The 17503-nt window shown below is 44.8% G+C and overlaps 1 protein-coding gene across 1 annotated transcript in view; it reads left to right on the top strand.

Moving 5' to 3' along the window:
• LOC138669863 (arf-GAP with SH3 domain, ANK repeat and PH domain-containing protein 3-like) overlaps window positions 1–17503 on the top strand; it is a 177785-nt gene that overhangs the window by 112025 nt on the left and 48257 nt on the right. The gene's annotated exons all lie outside the window — the stretch shown is intronic.

The following is a 17503-nucleotide window of genomic DNA, read 5'->3' as shown; positions in this document are numbered from 1 at the left end:
AGACATTGAAGTAATCAAACAAGGGGGATGAGTACCCTTCTTGGATTTTACACTCTGTAGGAAATAGGTGTGACACAAAAGATAAAAAAGTGCTTGTATTGTATGCTCCAGCCAAAATGTTTAGTAAATAAGAGATTTCTTATGAAGCTGCATTAACTAGTCACTAGCCAGGTTAAAACAGTGAATTACGTGATGTGCCACTTATTAGAATGTGTGCTGTTGATTACTTACAATGAATGTTTTATCACAAGGACATTATCATTGCCTTGTTACCTTGTTCCAAGTGATCCGACCTCACTTCATCCTCTGATAAGCAGCTGGCTGTCAATAGACATTGTACACCGAAAGCTGTGGTTTGGATGAGGTTTTTCAGCTCTGTTACATGCTACAACTAAAAACTCTGATTTTGTTACAACTGCTGCACCCAGTAAACTACAGGTGGTTATCACAAAATTAGAATATCATCAAAAGTTAATTTCAGTACTTCAATACAAAAAGTGAAACTCATATATTATATAGAGTCATTACAAACAGAGTGATGTATTTCAAGTGTTTATTTCTGTTAATGTTGATGATTATGGCTTACAGCCAATGAAAACACAAAAGTTATTATCTCAGTAAGTTAGAATACTTTTTAAAAATCCAAAATGTTGGCCTACTTATATGTATGTTCAGTAAATGCACTCAGTACTTGGTCGGTGCTCCTTCTGCACAAATTACTGCATCAATGAGGCATGGCATGGAGACGATCAGCCTGTGGCACTGCTGAGGTGTTATGGAAGCCCAGGTTGCTTTAATAGCAGCCTTCAGTTTGTCTGCCTTGTTGGGTCTAGTGTCTCTCATCTTCCTCTTGACAATACACCACAGATTCTCTATGGGGTTAAGGTCAGGCCAATCAAGCACAGTGATACTGTTGTTTGTAAACCAGGAATTGGTTCTTTAGGCAGTGGGAACAGGTGCCAAGTCCTGCTGGAGAATGAAAGTTTGATCTGCTCTTGTCGGCAGAGGGAAGCATGAAGTGTTCTACAATTTCCTGGTAGATGGTTTCACTGACATTGGTCTTGATAAAACACAGTGGACCTACACCAGCAGATGACATGGCTCCCCCAAACCATCACTGATGGTGGAAACTTCACACTAGACCTCAAGCAGCTTGGATTGTGGCCTCTCCACTGTTCCTCCGGACTCTGGGACCTTGATTTCCAAGTGAAATGCAAAATTTACTTTAATCTGAAAACAGCACCTTAGACCACTGAGCAACAGTCCAGTTCTTTTTCTCCTTGTTCCAGGTAAGACGCCTCTACCATTGTCTATTGGTTATGAGTGGCTTGACACATGAAGTGTGACACTTGTAGCCCATGTCCTGGATATGTCTGTGTGTCCTGGCTCTTGAAGCAATGACTCCAGCAGCAGTCCACTCCTTGTGAATCTCCCCTAAATTTTTGAATGTCCCTTTCTTAACAATCCTTTCAAGGCTGCGGTTATCCCAGTTGCTTGAGCTCCTTTTTCTACCACACTTTTTCCACTAAACTTTCCATTCATATGCTTGGATACAGCACTCTTTGAACAGTCAGCTATAGCAATGACCTATTGTGGCTTACCCTCCCTGTGGAGTGTGTCAATGACTGCCTTCTGGACATCTGTCAAGTCAGCAGTCTTTCCCATGATTGTGGAGCCTATTGAAACAGACTAAGGCAGGGGTCACGCCTAGCATAGGAAAATATGGTCCACTTTTTCCGTCCGAGATACGTAGAAAGGTTCCTGAACAGTGATCCGTATTCAGTGCAAGTTTGCGATTTTTTTTTCTCTCCAAAAATTATCCATGTGTCATCCGTATGACATCTGTATGGCATCCGTACGGCGAGATTTTTTCGCCAGCTTGCAAAATGGACATAGAATGGATCCATGTGCTCAAATATTTTTGAAAACATATATACAGTCTATATATATATATATATGTCAGAGTGGGAAAGCCAGTTACTGAGGGCAGATAATAATAGCCTAGAGTGGGACCATGGATATTGCCCCCCCCCCCCCTCCGGCTAAAAACATCTGCCCCCAGCCACCCCAGAAAAGGCGCATCCGTAAAAGGCGCATCCCTTATTTTTTTACTTATTCCTCACTAATAATGTAACAATTGTCTGTGTGCAAAATTTGGGAGCTCTAGGTGTTTAAAGGGTTAAATCACGGAAAAAAACTGGCGTGGGCTCCCGTGCAATTTTCTCCGCCAGAGTGGGAAAGCCAGTTACTGAGGGCAGATATTAATAGCCTAGAGAGGGACCATGGATATTGCCCCCCCTCCCCCGGCTAAAAACATCTGCCCCCAGCCACCCCAGAAAAGGCGCATCTGTAAGATGTGCCTATTCTGCCACTTAGCCACTCTCTTTCCACTCCCAAGTAGTGGTGGGATATGGGGTAATAAAGGGTTAATGTCACCGTGCTATTGTAAGGTGACATTAAGCCAGGTTAATAAAGGAGAGGTGTCAATAAGACACCTATCCATTATTAATCCAATAGTAATAAAGGGTTAAAAAACACTTTATGAATAAAGTATTTTAAGGAAATAAATGCACATGGTGTTGTAATATCTTTATTATACGCGCAATCCAAATGACGACCCTTGTCCTCTGTAAAACAACAATGTCCCATACCTGTCCGCCGTACAGTCATGTCCCACGATGTAAATCCATCTGAAGGGATTAAATAAATATACAACCAGGAGCCTGCTAATGCAGCCACCCCTGGCTGAAAAAACTGGGGAATGAATGGAATGCAGGGGAACGTAGCTACCTAGGCTTGCGGTGCTGCGCCCCCTGCTGACATAACCTCATATGAACTAGAGCGTGGGAAAATATTCTGAAAAATTCCCACGCTCGAGTTCATATGAGGTTATGCCAGCAGGGGGCGCAGCACGCCAGTCTAGGTAGCTATTATAATGACTCTATATAATATTGAAATCAAAGATGAAGGAGGTCTTCCAGCGGCAAATATCCACTGAGTAAATTAATGATCCGGTTGGAATAAAAAATCGCCTTTTCTTATCTCAATATAAGAAATATAAACACTGGCCACTTAGGAGGATGGCATGTATAGAAACCAATGTTATTTAGCGAAGTGCTTTAATCAAGGTATTACACACCATGCTCCTAGGTGGCCAGTTTTTATATTTCTTATATTGAGATAATAAAAGCCAATTTTTAATTTTTTTTTATTCCAACCAGATCATCAATTTATATAGTGGATATTTGCATCTGGAGGACCTCCTTCATCTTTGATTTCTTTCCACGTCCTGGACTGGGACGACTCCGTGCGGCTTCACCTGATACAACAAGGTGCTTCTGGATGAGGTGAGCTGACTTCCATTCCCTCTCCCTTCTTTGCGGTATATAATATATATAATACATGAGTTTCACTTTTTGTATTGAAGAACTGAAGTAAATTAACTTTTTGATGATATTCTAATTTTGTGAGAAATGCCTGTAAGTGATGCATCGGCAGAATCAGGGTTTATTTTGCTACATTATGTTGGTCTCGGATGAAGTAGCAAAAACCTGTTGACAGATTCCCTTTATTAAAGGAGGGACTAGTACAGAGGATGTGAATGCGACCAGGCTCGTGCATGAGGGGGGCCTGTTGACACCAATCTTATTTGGATGTGCATTCGAGGACACACATTCAGATGAAATGTATTGCGGCTCAGATACCTGCTGGGTTCCTGGCTGCAGAAGAGTACGCAGGCGTGGGAGCAGGGGAAGCTGAGTAGAATCATTTGTTTCTTTTTAAAATGTTCTGGAGAATAATGAAATGAAGCAATGATGGGGTGGCATTATATCAGATTGGGGTACAATATATCAGGATGGGGGACAGTGTATTGGAATTGGGGACATTATACCAGGATAGTGACATTATACCAGCATAGGGAACATCACACCAGAATGAGGGACATTATACCAGGATGGGGAACATTATGCAAGTATGGGGTACACTACAACAAGATGTGGGACACTATAACCTGCATACTAAGTGAGTTTTGGGTTGCAGTTTGGGCACTCGGTCTCTAAAAGATTTCTCATCATTGGACTAGGAGGAAAAATTTAATAAAGTGGAAATGGAGAAAAAAAAAACAGTAGATTAGTAGATGTGGTAGGCCTCCCTAAAATGATGTGTTTTACGGCAACATTAAAGCTGTGTACACTAAGAATTTACCTGATTATTCAGTGTAGTGCCAAATTCTTAAACCATTAGCAGAACATAGGGCACCGTTAAAGGGACTCTGTCACCTGAATTTGGCGGGACTGGTTTTGGGTCATATGGGCGGAGTTTTCGGGTGTTTGATTCACCCTTTCCTTACCCGCTGGCTGCATGCTGGCTGCAATATTGGATTGAAGTTCATTCTCTGTCCTCCATAGTACACGCCTGCGCAAAGCAAGATTGCCTTGTGCAGGCGTGTACTATGGAGGACAGAGAATGAACTTCAATCAAATATTGCAGCCAGCATGCAGCCAGCGGGTAAGGAAAGGGTGAATCAAACCCCCGAAAACTCCGCCCATATGACCAAAAACCAGTCCCGCCAAATTCAGGTGACAGGTTCCCTTTAAGGTGGTAGAGAGATAAGGGAAGAGATGTAAGTACGAAATACAACATGTAATAGTTTATGTGGGTTGTAATCATTTTTGCATCAACTAATTTGCTTAAAACTGAAGATTTTTTCATGAAAGTTATATTATTAACCTTACATTGATGTTATGGGTTAACTCCTTAATCCCCGGGCCATTCTCCGTTTTTAGTTTTTTGCTCCCCTTCTTCTCAGATCCATAATTTTAATTTTCTGTCAATATGGCCATGTGAGGGCTTATTTTTTGCGGCACAAGTGGTACTTTTGAACGATACCATTGATTTTAACATGTCTTGTACTGGAAAACGGGGAAAAAAAACAGTGTGGTGTAAATACAAAAAAAGTGCAATTCTACAGTTGTTTTCTTTTTTTTTTTTGTTAATGACCATGTTCATACAGGGTTACAGATATCGTTAACAGTAAACAAATTTACAATGACAGACTGATACAGAGGGGAGAGGACCCTGTCCCTGCGGACTTACATTCTTCAGGATAGTGGGGAAGAGACAGGAGGTCGGGGGTGCTGCAGCACGGGTGGTGGTGAGGCGGCAGCTCTGGTGGTGGTGAGGCGGCAGCTCGGGCGGTTGGTGAGGCGGCAACTCGGGTAATTGGTGAGGCGGCAGAATGGTTATTGCAGGCTTTCCTCAAGTGATGGGTTTTCAGGTTCCGTCTGAAGGATCCGAGGGTGGTGGATAATCGGACGTGTTGAGGTGTGGAATTCCAGAGGATGGGGGATATTCGGGGGAAATCTTGGAGGCGGTTGTGTGAGGAACGAATAAGTGTGGAGGAGAGTAGGAGGTCTTGGGAGGATCGAAGATTATGTGAGGGAAGATAGTGGGAGATTAGTTCAGATATCTAGGGAGGGGACAGGTTGTGGATGGCTTTGTAGATCAGTGTTAGTAGTTTGAACTGGATTCGTTGGGGAATTGGGAGCCAGTGGAGGGATTTGCAGAGGGGGGAAGCAGGGGAGTAGCAAGGAGAGAGGTGGATTAGCTGAGCAGCAGAGTTGAGGACAGACTGGAGTGGTGCAAGGGAGTTAGCAGGGAGGCCACATATGAGGATGTTGCAGTAATCGAGACGGGAGATGATGATGGCATGCTCAAGAGTTTTAGTAGATTGTGGGCTGAGGAAGGGATGGATTCTGGCAATATTTTTGAGTTGGAGGCGACCGGAGGTGGCAAGAGTTTGGACGTGCGGTTTGAAGGACAGGGCAGAGTCGAGAGTTACCCTGAGGCAGCGGATTTCAGGTGTGGGAGAGAGCGTGATGCCATTTACCATAATAGATATATCAGGTAGGGGGGATACGCGAGATGGGGGAAAGATGATGAGTTCAGTTTTGTCTACATTGAGTTTTAGGAAGCAAGAGTTGAAGAAGGAGGATATGGCTCACAGACACTCCGGGATTCTGGACATCAGAGAGGCGACATCTGAGCCAGAGAGGTAGATCTGAGTGTCGTCCGCATATAGGTTATAGGTGGTACTGGAAGCCATGGGACTTTATGAGTTGTCCTAGGCCAAGGGTATAGATGGAAAAAAGTAGGGGCCCTAGGACAGAGCCTTGAGGGACTCCAAGAGAGAGAGGACGAGGTGAGAAGGTAGTGTGGGAGTGGGATGCACTAAATGTGTGATCGGAAAGGAATGAGGCGATCCAGCACAGGGCAAGGCCTTTGATGCCAAGGGAGGAAAGAATCTGAATCTGTAGCAGTAGGCAGTGGTTGACTGTGTCGACAGGAGAGGACAGGTTGAGAAGGAGGAGGATGGAGAACTGTCTGTTAGCTTTGGCTGTAAGTCATTAGTAATTTTGGTCAGCAGTTTCGGTGGAGTGGTGGGGGCAGAAGCCAGATTGAAGGTTGTCAAGGAGAGTGTTAGATGAGAGGTGGGAGGAAAGTTGAGCATGAACATGCTGCTCAAGGAGTTTGGAAGCAAACGGGAGCAGTGATATGGGACGATAGCTGGGCATAGCAGTTGGGTCAAGGTTAGGTTTCTTGAGGATGGGGGTGATGGTGGCATGTTTGAAGGCAGAGGGGAAGGTGCCAGAAGATAGCGATAGGTTGAAAAGATGGGTTAGGGCTGGAATGAGCATGTTAGTGAGGTTGGGGAGCAGGTGGGAAGGGATGGGGTCAAGTGCACAGCTGGTGAGGTGTGATATGGAAAGGAGGCGAGTAAGTTCTCCTTCAGTGATGTTGGAGAGGGAAGTTATTAGGGAAGGGCAGAGGTCTGGTATATTTTAGTGGTTGGGGTGGTGGAACAGAAAAGGTTTGCCTTGCTTGGTCAATCTTGTTTTTGAAGTAGGTGGCAAAGTCTTCGGAAGAGATGAGGGGAGTTGGAGGTGGCAGTGGTGGGCGGAGGAGAGAGTTAAATGTGCTGAACAGTTGTTTTGGGTTGTAGAATAGTGAAGATACAAGGTTAGTGAAATAGATCTGTTTAGCAGAAGTGAAGGCTAGTTTGAAGGCAAGTGTAGCTTGTTTGAAAGCAGTCAACTCATCTGGAAGGCGTGTATTTTTCCAATGCCGCTCCGCGGCCCAGGATGCTTGTCGGGGTTTTTTTGGTGAGGTTGTTATGCCAGGGTTGCCTATTGATTTGTCGCACTTTGCCATGCTTGAGAGGGGCGACTGAGTCTATGGCTGATGTGAGGGTGGAGTTATAGAAAGCAGTGGCGCTGTCTGTGTCGTGGAGTGAAGATATGGAGGACAGGGGTAGGAGAGAGTCTGAGAGTCTGTGAATGTCTAGGTGTGCAAGGTTTCTGCGAGGATGTGGTAGTGGCTGGACAGGGGGGGGCGGGTGAGAAGGTGAGTAGATGGTGGTCAGATAGGGGGAAGGAAGAGGTTGTGAGATTAGATAAGGAACAGAGGTGAAGATGAGGTCTAGTAAGTCCAAAGGCTGAAGTAAGGGCCAGGAGCTTGGAGGCTGCTGGCTGGCGGGTGTCAGTAGGAATATTAAAGTCACACATTATGATGGTGGGGATGTCAGCAGAGGGAAAGTGAAGAAGCCAGGTGGAGAATTGGTCAATGAAGGCAGTGGCTGAGCCCGGTGGTCGGTATATGACAGCCATTTGGAGATTAGAGGGAGAGTAGATACGGACAGAGCGAACCTCGAAAGAAGGGAGGATAAGGGAGGGTGGGGGTTGGATAGGGTTGAAGTAACAGTTATTGGAAAGAAGGAAACCCACTCCCCTGCCATGGTTGTTGCCAGAGTGAGGAGTATGGGTAAAGTGGAGGCCACCGTTACTCAGTGCAGCAGGGGAGGCCGTGTCAGGAGGCATCAGCCAGGTCTCAGTGAGCACCAGGAAGGAAAGGTTGCGGGAAGTAAAGAGATCGTGGATCACGTGGAGCTTGTTGCAGAGAGAGCGGGCATTCCAAAGAGCCCCATAGAGAGGAAGCAGGGGAGTGGGGGTCAGTGGCACAGATTTTAAGTGTGAGTGGTTGCGGTAGTTTCTCTTAGTGTGAGAAGGATAGGGGTGAGGATTTGTGGGATGTATGAGGTGTGGGGGGCAGGATTGGGGGATATGTCGCCAAGCAGGGAGAATGAGAAGAAAAGGGGAAAGCAGGTGGGTGAAGGAGCGCAGTCAGTTTATATTATATGTTAGTAGGTGAGGTTTGAAGTTGAAGAGCAGGTCTGCGGATGAAGCGAGGTGGGGGGTGGGAGAGAGGGGAGATAGTTATTTGGTTTGAGGGTGCAGGAGTAAGGGGTTAGCGAAGGAGAGTGAAGATTAGTGGTGTGAAAACAGTGAGGGCAAATGTGATTATGTTTAAAGAGCAGGGGAAGAAAAGAAAAGCAAGTAAAATTATAATACAGTGATTTGTCTAAACTGTAAAGCGCTGCGGAATATGTTAGCGCTATATAAAAATAAAGATTATTATTATTATTATTATTACCGTCTGGCCGATTTCTGGACTATTTCAGGCATATTTCTGACAATACACTTAAAAGATGTCACATTTCTGGCATATTTCTGACGATATACTTAAGAGATGTCACTTGAAATGATGTTACATCTGACTAAACTTAAGTCATATCTGACTAGCTCCATTCAACATATACCATTCAAGTGTCCATGAAATGAAGCCAGGTGAGAGAGGGAGGGGGAGGAGGAAGGAGGTTGAGGACAGTTCACAGCAGGGAACAATTAACAGATTACAGTTAAAAGAAACATTTGACTACCATCAAAGCTGGAGAAAGATAGAATAAGATGGGAGGATAGTGTTAGGTGTGAAGAGCATGCAGTAAATTTGAAGTATGATACATGGAATTAAAGTCAGGTAAAAAGTAGCAGCATACCAGGTTGAACAGAGGCAGATAGGTGCATGGATTCAGGGGTGCAGTGAGTATTCCAGGTTAGTAGACAGTTCAAATGTACCAGGTAGAACAGAGGGAGAGAGGTGCATGGATTCAGGGGTGCAGTGGGTATTCCAGGTTAGGAGACAGTTCAAACGTACCAGGTAGAACAGAGGGAGAGAGGTGCATGGTTTCAGGGGTGCAGTGGGTATCCCAGGTAAGGAGACAGTTCAAACTTACAGAGGGAGAGATGCCCGTCGTCAGTGCATTATGGAGATCTGGTTTGGCTGATTGAGAGGCGTCTGACCGGGATCCAAGAAGTATCTTTTCTCCTTGCGGAGAGTGACATGTCTCCACTTTGCACTGACAAGGGCAGTACCCCGAAACACAGTGGTCTTCAAATTGAGATTCTGGTTTGGCTTTTATCCTAAGTCATGTGACAAGGCTCATTAAAGGGTCGACATTTACTGTTAGGATTGCTTCTTCCAGTAGGTGGCACTAGGGTTCTAGTCCTCTTCCTCTCTGAAGAGACAATTTGCCAGAGGAGCATTGCGGCTTTAACCCCTTAATCACTTATGACGCACTATCCCGTCCATGTGACCTGGGACTTAATTTCCATGGACGGGATAGTACGTCATATGTGAACGGGCCGCTCTTACGGGGGGAGCGCGGCCTATCGCGGTCGGGTGTCAGCCGACTATCGCAGCTGACATCCAGCGGTCACAGACCACTCCCGGCACATTAACCCCTGGAACACTGCAATCAAACATGATCGCAGTGTTCCGGCGGCATAGGGAAGCATCGCGCAGGGAGGGGGCTCCCTGCATGCTTCCCTGAGACCCTCGGAGCAATGCGATGTGATTGCGTTGTTCCAAGGGTCTCCTACCTCCTCCCTGCAGGCCCCGGATCCAAAATGGCCGCTTGGCTGCTTCCAGGTCCTGCTGCTCAGAGCAGGTACCTGTAAGCCTGCAGCACTGCAAGTTAGATCGCTGATCTGACACAGTCCTGTGCAAAGTGTCAAATCAGCGATCTGACACTATAACATGATGTCCCCCCCTGGGGCAATGTTATAAAGTAAAAAAAAAAATATTCACATGTGTAAAAAAAAAAAAAAAAAAATCCTAAATAAAGAAAAAATAATACAAATATTTAGTATCGCCGCGTCCGTAACGACCCGATCTATAAAACTGTCCCACTGGTTAACCCCTTCAGTGAACACCGTAAAAAAAAAAAAAAAAGAGGCAAAAAACAACGCTTTATTATCATACCGCCGAACAAAAAGTGGAATAACACGCGATCAAAAAGACAGATATAAATAAACATTGTACCTCCAAAAACGTCATCTTGTCCCGCAAAAAACAAGCCACCATACAGCATCATCAGCTGTAATTATAGTAGTTAAAGTTATAGTCCTCAGAATAAAGCGATGCAAAAAATAATTATTTTTCATATAAAGTAGTTTTTATCGTATAAAAGCGCCAAAACATTAAAAAAAATGATGTAAATGAGGTATCGCTGTAATCGTACTGACCCGAAGAATAAAACTGCTTTATCAATTTTACCATAGGTGGAACGGTATAAAGGCCCCCCCCAAAAGAAATTCATGAATAGCTGGTTTTTGGTCATTCTGCCTCAGAAAAATCGGAATAAAAAGCAATCAAAAAATGTCACGTGCCCGAATATGGTACCAATAGAAACGTCAATCCGTCTGCAAAAAACAACACCTCACGTGACTCTGTGGACCAAAATATGGAAAAATTATAGCTCTCAAAATGTGGAGATGCTATTTTTTGCAATAAAAAGCATTTTTTAGTGTGTGAAAGTTGCCAGTCATAAAAATCCGCTAAAACACCTGCTATAAATAGTAAATCAAACCCCCCTTCATCACCCCCTTAGTTAGGGAAAAATACTAAAATAAAAAAAAGTATTTATTTCCATTTTCCCATTAGGGTTAGGTTTGGGGCTAAAGTTAGGGTTAGGGTTGGGGCTAAAGATAGGGTTAGGGTTTGGGCTACAGTTAGGGTTTGGGCTACAGTTAGGGTTGGGGCTACAGTTAGGGTTGGGGCTATAGTTAGGGTTGGGGCTACAGTTAGGGTTGGGGCTACAGTTAGGGTTGGGGCTACAGTTAGGGTTAGGGTTGGGGCTACAGTTAGGGTTGGGGCTAAAGTTAGGGTTAGGGTTGGGGCTAAAGTTAGGGTTGGGGCTAAAGTTAGGGTTGGAGCTAAAGTTAGGGTTGGGGCTAAAGTTAGGGTTGGGGCTACAGTTAGGGTTGGGGCTACAGTTAGGGTTGGAGCTACAGTTAGGGTTGGGGCTACAGTTAGGGTTAGGGTTGGGGCTACAGTTAGGGTTGGGGCTAAAGTTAGGGTTAGGGTGGGGGCTAAAGTTAGGGTTGGGGCTAAAGTTAGGGTTAGGGCTATGGTTAGGGTTGGGGCTAAAGTTAGGGTTAGGGATGGGGCTAAAGTTAGGGTTAGGGTTTGGATTACATTTACGGGTGGGATTAGGGTTAGGAGTGTGTCAGGGTTAGGGGTGTGGTTAGGGTTGGGATTGGGGCTAGGGGTATGGTTAGGATTAGGGATAGGGACATGTTCTGGGTTAGGGGTGTGGTTAGGGTTAGGGTTGGGATTAGGGTTAGGGGTGTGTTTGGGTTAGGGTTTCAGTTAGAATTGGGAGTTTCCACTGTTTAGGCACATCAGGGTCTCTCTTGCAGCAAATTCTGCGTTGAAAAGCTAAAACAGTGCTCCTTCCCTTCCGAGTATCAGCGTACTCAGGTCAAATTGGACAACAACATTTGGGGTCCAATTTCTCCTGTTACCCTTGGGAAAATACAAAACAGTGGGCTAAAAAAAAGTTTTGTGGAAAAAAAATTTTGTTTTTATTTTCACGTCTCTGCTTTATAAACAGTAGTGGATTCAAAGTTCTCACAACACATCTAGATAAGTTCCTTGGGGGGTCTTGTTTCCAATATGGGGTCACTTGTGGGGGGTTTCTACTGTTTAGGTACATTAGGGGCTCTGGAAACGCAACGTGACGCCTGCAGAACAATCCATCTAAGTCTGCATTCCAATCGGCGCTCCTTCCCTTCCGAGCTCTGCCATGCGCCCAAACGGTGGTTCCCCCCCACATATGGAGTATCAATATACTCAGGACAAATTGGACAACAACTTTTGGGGTCCATTTTCTCCTGTTACCCTTGGGAAAATGCAATACTGGAGGCTAAAAAATAATTTTTGTGGAAAAATAAAAATTATTTTCACGGCTCTGCGTTATAAACTTCTGTGAAGCACTTGGAGGGTTAAAGTGCTCACCACTCATCTAGATAAGTTGCTTAGGGGGTCTCCTTTCCAAAATGGTGTCACTTGTTGGGGGTTTGCACATCAGGGGCTCTCCAAACACGACATGGTGTCCTATCTCAATTTCAGTCAATTTTGCATTGAAAAGTCAAACGGCGCTCCTTCCCTTCCGAGCTCTGCCATGCGCCCAAACAGTGGTTTACCCCCACATATGGGGTATCAGTGTACTCAGAACTAATTGCCCAACTACTTTTGGGGTCCAATTTCTTCTGTTACCCTTGGGAAAATAAAACAATAGGGGGCAAAAAGATCATTTTGTGAAAAAATATGATTTATTATTTTTACGGCTCTACTTAATAAACTTCTGTGAAGCACTTGGTGGGTCAAAGTGCTCACCACACATCTAGATAAGTTCCTTAGGAGATGTACTTTCCAAAATGGTGTCACTTGTGGGGGGTTTCAATATTTAGGCACATCAGTGGCTCTCCAAACGCAACATGGCGTCCCATCTCAATTCCTGTGAATTTTGCATTGAAAAGTCAAACGGCGCTCCTTCCCTTCTGAGTTCTCCCATGCACCCAAACAGTGGTTTGCCCCCACACATGGTGTATCAGCATACTCAGGACAAATTGTACAACAACTTTTGTGGTCCAGTTTCTTCTCTTACCTTTGGGAAAATAAAAAATTGGGGGCGAAAAGATAATTTTTGTGAAAAAATATGATTTTTTATTTTTACGGCTCTACTTAATAAACTTCTGTGAAGCACTTGGTGGGTCAAAGTGCTCACCACACATCTAGATAAGTTCCTTAGGAGGTCTACTTTCCAAAATGGGGTCACTTGTGGGGGGTTTCAATGTTTAGGCACATCAGTGGCTCTCCAAACGCAACATGGCGTCCCATCTCAATTCCTGTAAATTTTGCATTGAAAAGTCAAACGGCGCTCCTTCCCTTCTGAGTTCTCCCATGCACCCAAACAGTGGTTTGCCCCCACACATGGGGTATCAGCGTACTCAGGACAAATTGTACAACAACTTTTGTGGTCCAATTTCTTCTCTTACCCTTGGGAAAATAAAAAATTGGGGGCGAAAAGATAATTTTTGTGAAAAAATATGATTTTTTATTTTTACGGTTCTGCATTATAAACTTCTGTGAAGCACTTGGTGGGTCAAAGTGCTCACCACACATCTAGATAAGTTCCTTAAGGGGTTTACTTTCAAAAATGGTGTCACTTGTGGGAGGTTTCAATGTTTAGGCACATCAGTGGCTCTGCAAACCCAACATGACACCCGCAGACCATTCCATCAAAGTCTGCATTCCAAAATGCCACTACTTCCCTTCCGAGCTCCGACGTCCGCCCAAAAAGTAGTTTTCTCCCACATATGGGGTATCAGCATACTCAGGACAAATTGCACAACGCATTTTGGGGTCCAATTTCTCCTGTTACCCTTGGGAAAATAAAATATTGGGGGCGAAAAGATAATTTTTGTGAAAAAATATAATTTTTTTATTTTTACGGCTCTACATTATAAACTTCTGTGAAGCACTTGGGGGTTCAAAGTGCTCACCACACATCTAGATAAGTTCCGTAGGGGGTCTAGTTTCCAAAATGGTGTCACTTGTGGGGGGTTTCCACTGTTTAGGCACATCAGGGGCTCTCCAAACGCGATATGGTGTCCGATCTCAATTCCAGCCTATTTTGCATTGAAAAGTCAAACAGCGCTCCATCCTTTATGAGCTCTGCCATGCGCCCAAACAGTGGTTTACCCTCACATATGGGGTATTGGCATACTCCGGACAAATAGCACAACAACTTTTGGGGTCCAATTTCTCCTGTTACCGTTGGGAAAAAAAAATTGGGGGCAAAAATATCATTTTTGTGAAAAAAATGATTTTTTATTTTTACGGCTCCACATTATAAACTTCTGTGAAGCAGTTGGGGGTTCAAAGTGCTCATCACACATCTAGATAAGTTCTTTAGGGGGTCTACTTTCCAAAATCGTGTCACTTATGAGGGGTTTCCACTGTTTAGACACATCAAGTGCTCTCCAAATGCGACATGTTGTCAGATCTCAATTCCAGCCAATTTTGCATTGAAAGGTCAAACGGCGCTCCTTCCCTTCCGAGCTCTGCCATGCGCCCAAACAGTGGTTTACCCTCACATACGGGGTATCGGTGTACTCAGGACAAATTTCACAACAACTTTTGGGGTCCAATGTTTCCTGTTACCCTTGGTAAAATAAAACAAATTGGATTTGAAATAAATTTTTTGTGAAAAAAGTTAAATGTTCATTTTTTTTAAACATTCCAAAAATTCCTGTGAAAAACGTCTTGGGCACATGGCAGGGCTAGGAAAGGAAATAGCGCTATTTGCCTGGGATAGATTGTGAATGCTATTTCACATTTAAAGAGCCCCTGACATGTGAAAACAGCAGGATCCCCCACAAGTGACCTCAAGGATTTCATCTAATAGTTTAGTGAGTATTTTGAACTCATTGGTGCCTCTCAGAATTTTTTAACATTGAGAAGTGGAAAAATTACAGTTCAGTGGTAAAAATGTAATTTTTGTATTTGCTGCAAATTTGTGAGGTGCACAAGGGTTAATATGTGATATTAGACCCCACAATTTCCGGCACAACTTCTCCCGAATGCAGTGCTGCCCCATATGTTGTCAGAAATTACTGATAGGCCACACTTCAGGGCTGAGAAGGTGCTGAGAGTGCTATTTGGCTTTTGGAGCACAGATTTTGCTAGAATAGTTTAAGAGCTACATATACAGTTAGGTCCATATATATTTGGACAGAGACAACATTTTTCTAATTTTGGTTATAGACATTACCACAATGAATTTTAAACAAAACAATTTAGATGCAGTTGAAGTTGAGACTTTTAGCTTTCATTTAAGGGTATCCACATTAAAATTGGATGAAGGGTTTAGGAGTTTCAGCTCCTTAACATGTGCCACCCTGTTTTGAAAGGGACCAAAACTAATTGGACAATTGACTCCAAGGCTATTTCATGGACAGGTGTGGGCAATCCCTTCGTTATGTCATTCTCAATTAAGCAGATAAAAGGTCTGGAGTTGATTTGAGGTGTGGTGCTTGCATTTGGAAGGTTTTGCTGTGAAGTAAACATGAGGTCAAAGGAGCTCTCCATGCAGGTGAAACAAGCCATCCTTAAGCTGCGAAAACAGAAAAAACCCATCCGAGAAATTGCTACAATATTAGGAGTGGCAAAATCTACAATTTGGTACATCTTGAGAAAGAAAGAAAGCACTGGGAACTCATCAATGCAAAAAGACCTGGGCACCCACGGAAGACAACAGTGGTGGATGATCGCAGAATAATTTCCAGGATGAAGAGAAACTCCTTCACAACAGCCAACCAAGTGAACAACACTCTCTAGGAGGTCGGCGTATCAATATCCAAATCTACCATAAAGAGAAGACTGCATGAAAGTAAATACAGAGGGTTCACTGCACGGTGCAAGCCACTCATAAGCATCAAGAATAAAAACTCTAGACTGGACTTTGCTAAAAAACATCTAAAAAAGCCTGCGCAGTTCTGGAATAACATTTTTTGGCCAGATGAAACCAAGATCAACCTCTACCAGAATGATGGAAAGAGAAAAGTATGGCGAAGGCATGGTACAGCTCATGATCCATAGCATACCACATCATCTGTAAAACACGGCGGAGGCAGTGTGATGGCTTGGGCATGCATGGCTGCCAGTGGCACTGGGTCACTAGTGTTTATTGATGATGTGACACAGGACAGGAGCAGCCAAATTAATTCTAAGGTATTCAGAAACATACTGTGTGCTCAGATCCAGCCAAATGCAGCAAAACTGATTGGTCGTCATTTCATACTACAGATGGACAATGACCCAAAACATAAAGCCAAAGCAACCCAGGAGTTTATTAAAGCAAAGAAGTGGAATATTCTTGAATGGCCAAGTGAGTCATATGATCTCAACCCAATTGAGCATGCATTTCACTTGTTAAAGACTAAACTTCAGACAGAAAGGCCCACAAACAAACAGCAACTGAAAACCACTGTAGTGTAGGCCGGGCAGAACATCAAAAAGGAGGAAACACAGCGTCTGGTGATGTCCATGAGTTCAAGACTTCAGGCAGTCATTGCCAACAAAGGGTTTTCAACCAAGTACTAAAAATGAACATTTTATTTAACCCCTTCCCGACCTTTGACGCATACGCTGCGTCATGAAAGTCGGTGCCATTCCGACCCATGACGCAGCATATGCGTCATGGAAAGATCGCGTCCCTGCAGATCGGGTGAAAGGGTTAACTCCCATTTCACCCAATCTGCAGGGACAGGGGGAGTGGTAGTTTAGCCCAGGGGGGTGGCTTCACCCCCTCGTGGCTACAATCGCTCTGATTGGCTGTTGAAAGTGAAACTGCCAATCAGAGCGATTTGTAATATTTCACCTAAAAAAATGGTGAAATATTACAATCCAGCCATGGCCGATGCTGCAATATCATCGGCCATGGCTGGACACACTAATGTGCACCCACCCCACCCCTCCGATCGCCCCACCAGCCCCCCGATCTGTGGTCTGCTCCCCTCGGTCCTGTGCTCCGCTCCTCCGTCCTCCTGCCCGCTCCCCCCGTGCTCCAATCACACCCCCCGCGCTCCAATCAAGCCCCCCGCACTCCGATCCCTTCCCGCACAGCGATCCCCCCCCCCCCGCACAGCGATCCCCCCCGCACAGCGATCCCCCCCGTGCTCCGATCCACCCGCCCGCACAGCGATCCCCCACTCCGTGCTCCAATCCACCCCCCCGTGTTCCGATCCACTCCCCCGTGCTCCGACGCCCCCCCCGTGCCCTGATCTCCCCCCCCCTTATACTTACCTGGCCTCCCGGGGACCGTCCGTCTTCTTTCCTGGGCGCCGCCATCTTCCAAAGTGGCGGGCGCATGTGCAGTGCGCCCGCCGAATCTGCCGGCCGGCAGATTCGTTCCAGAGTGAATTTTGATCACTGAGATAGGTTATATCTCAGTGATCAAAATAAAAAAAGTAAATGACCCCCCCCCTTTGTCACCCCCATAGGTAGGGACAATAAAAAAAATAAAAAAAATTTTTCCACTAAGGTTGGGGTAAGGGGTAGGGGTAGGGTTAGGGGTAGGGTTAGGGTTAGGGTTTCGGTATGTGCACACGTATTCTGGTCCTATGCGGATTTTTCCGCTGCGGATTTGATAAATCCGCAGTGCTAAACCGCTGCGGATTTATGGCGGATTTACAGCGTTTTTTCTGCGCATTTCAATGCGGTTTTACAACAGCGATTTTCTATTTGAGCAGTTGTAAAA

The sequence above is a fragment of the Ranitomeya imitator genome, chromosome 3 (genome assembly GCF_032444005.1).
Source record: "Ranitomeya imitator isolate aRanImi1 chromosome 3, aRanImi1.pri, whole genome shotgun sequence".
NCBI classification, from domain to species: Eukaryota; Metazoa; Chordata; class Amphibia; order Anura; family Dendrobatidae; genus Ranitomeya; species Ranitomeya imitator.
The sequence above is the reverse complement of the archived record's forward strand: the minus strand, read 5'-3'. Positions and strand labels throughout refer to the sequence as shown.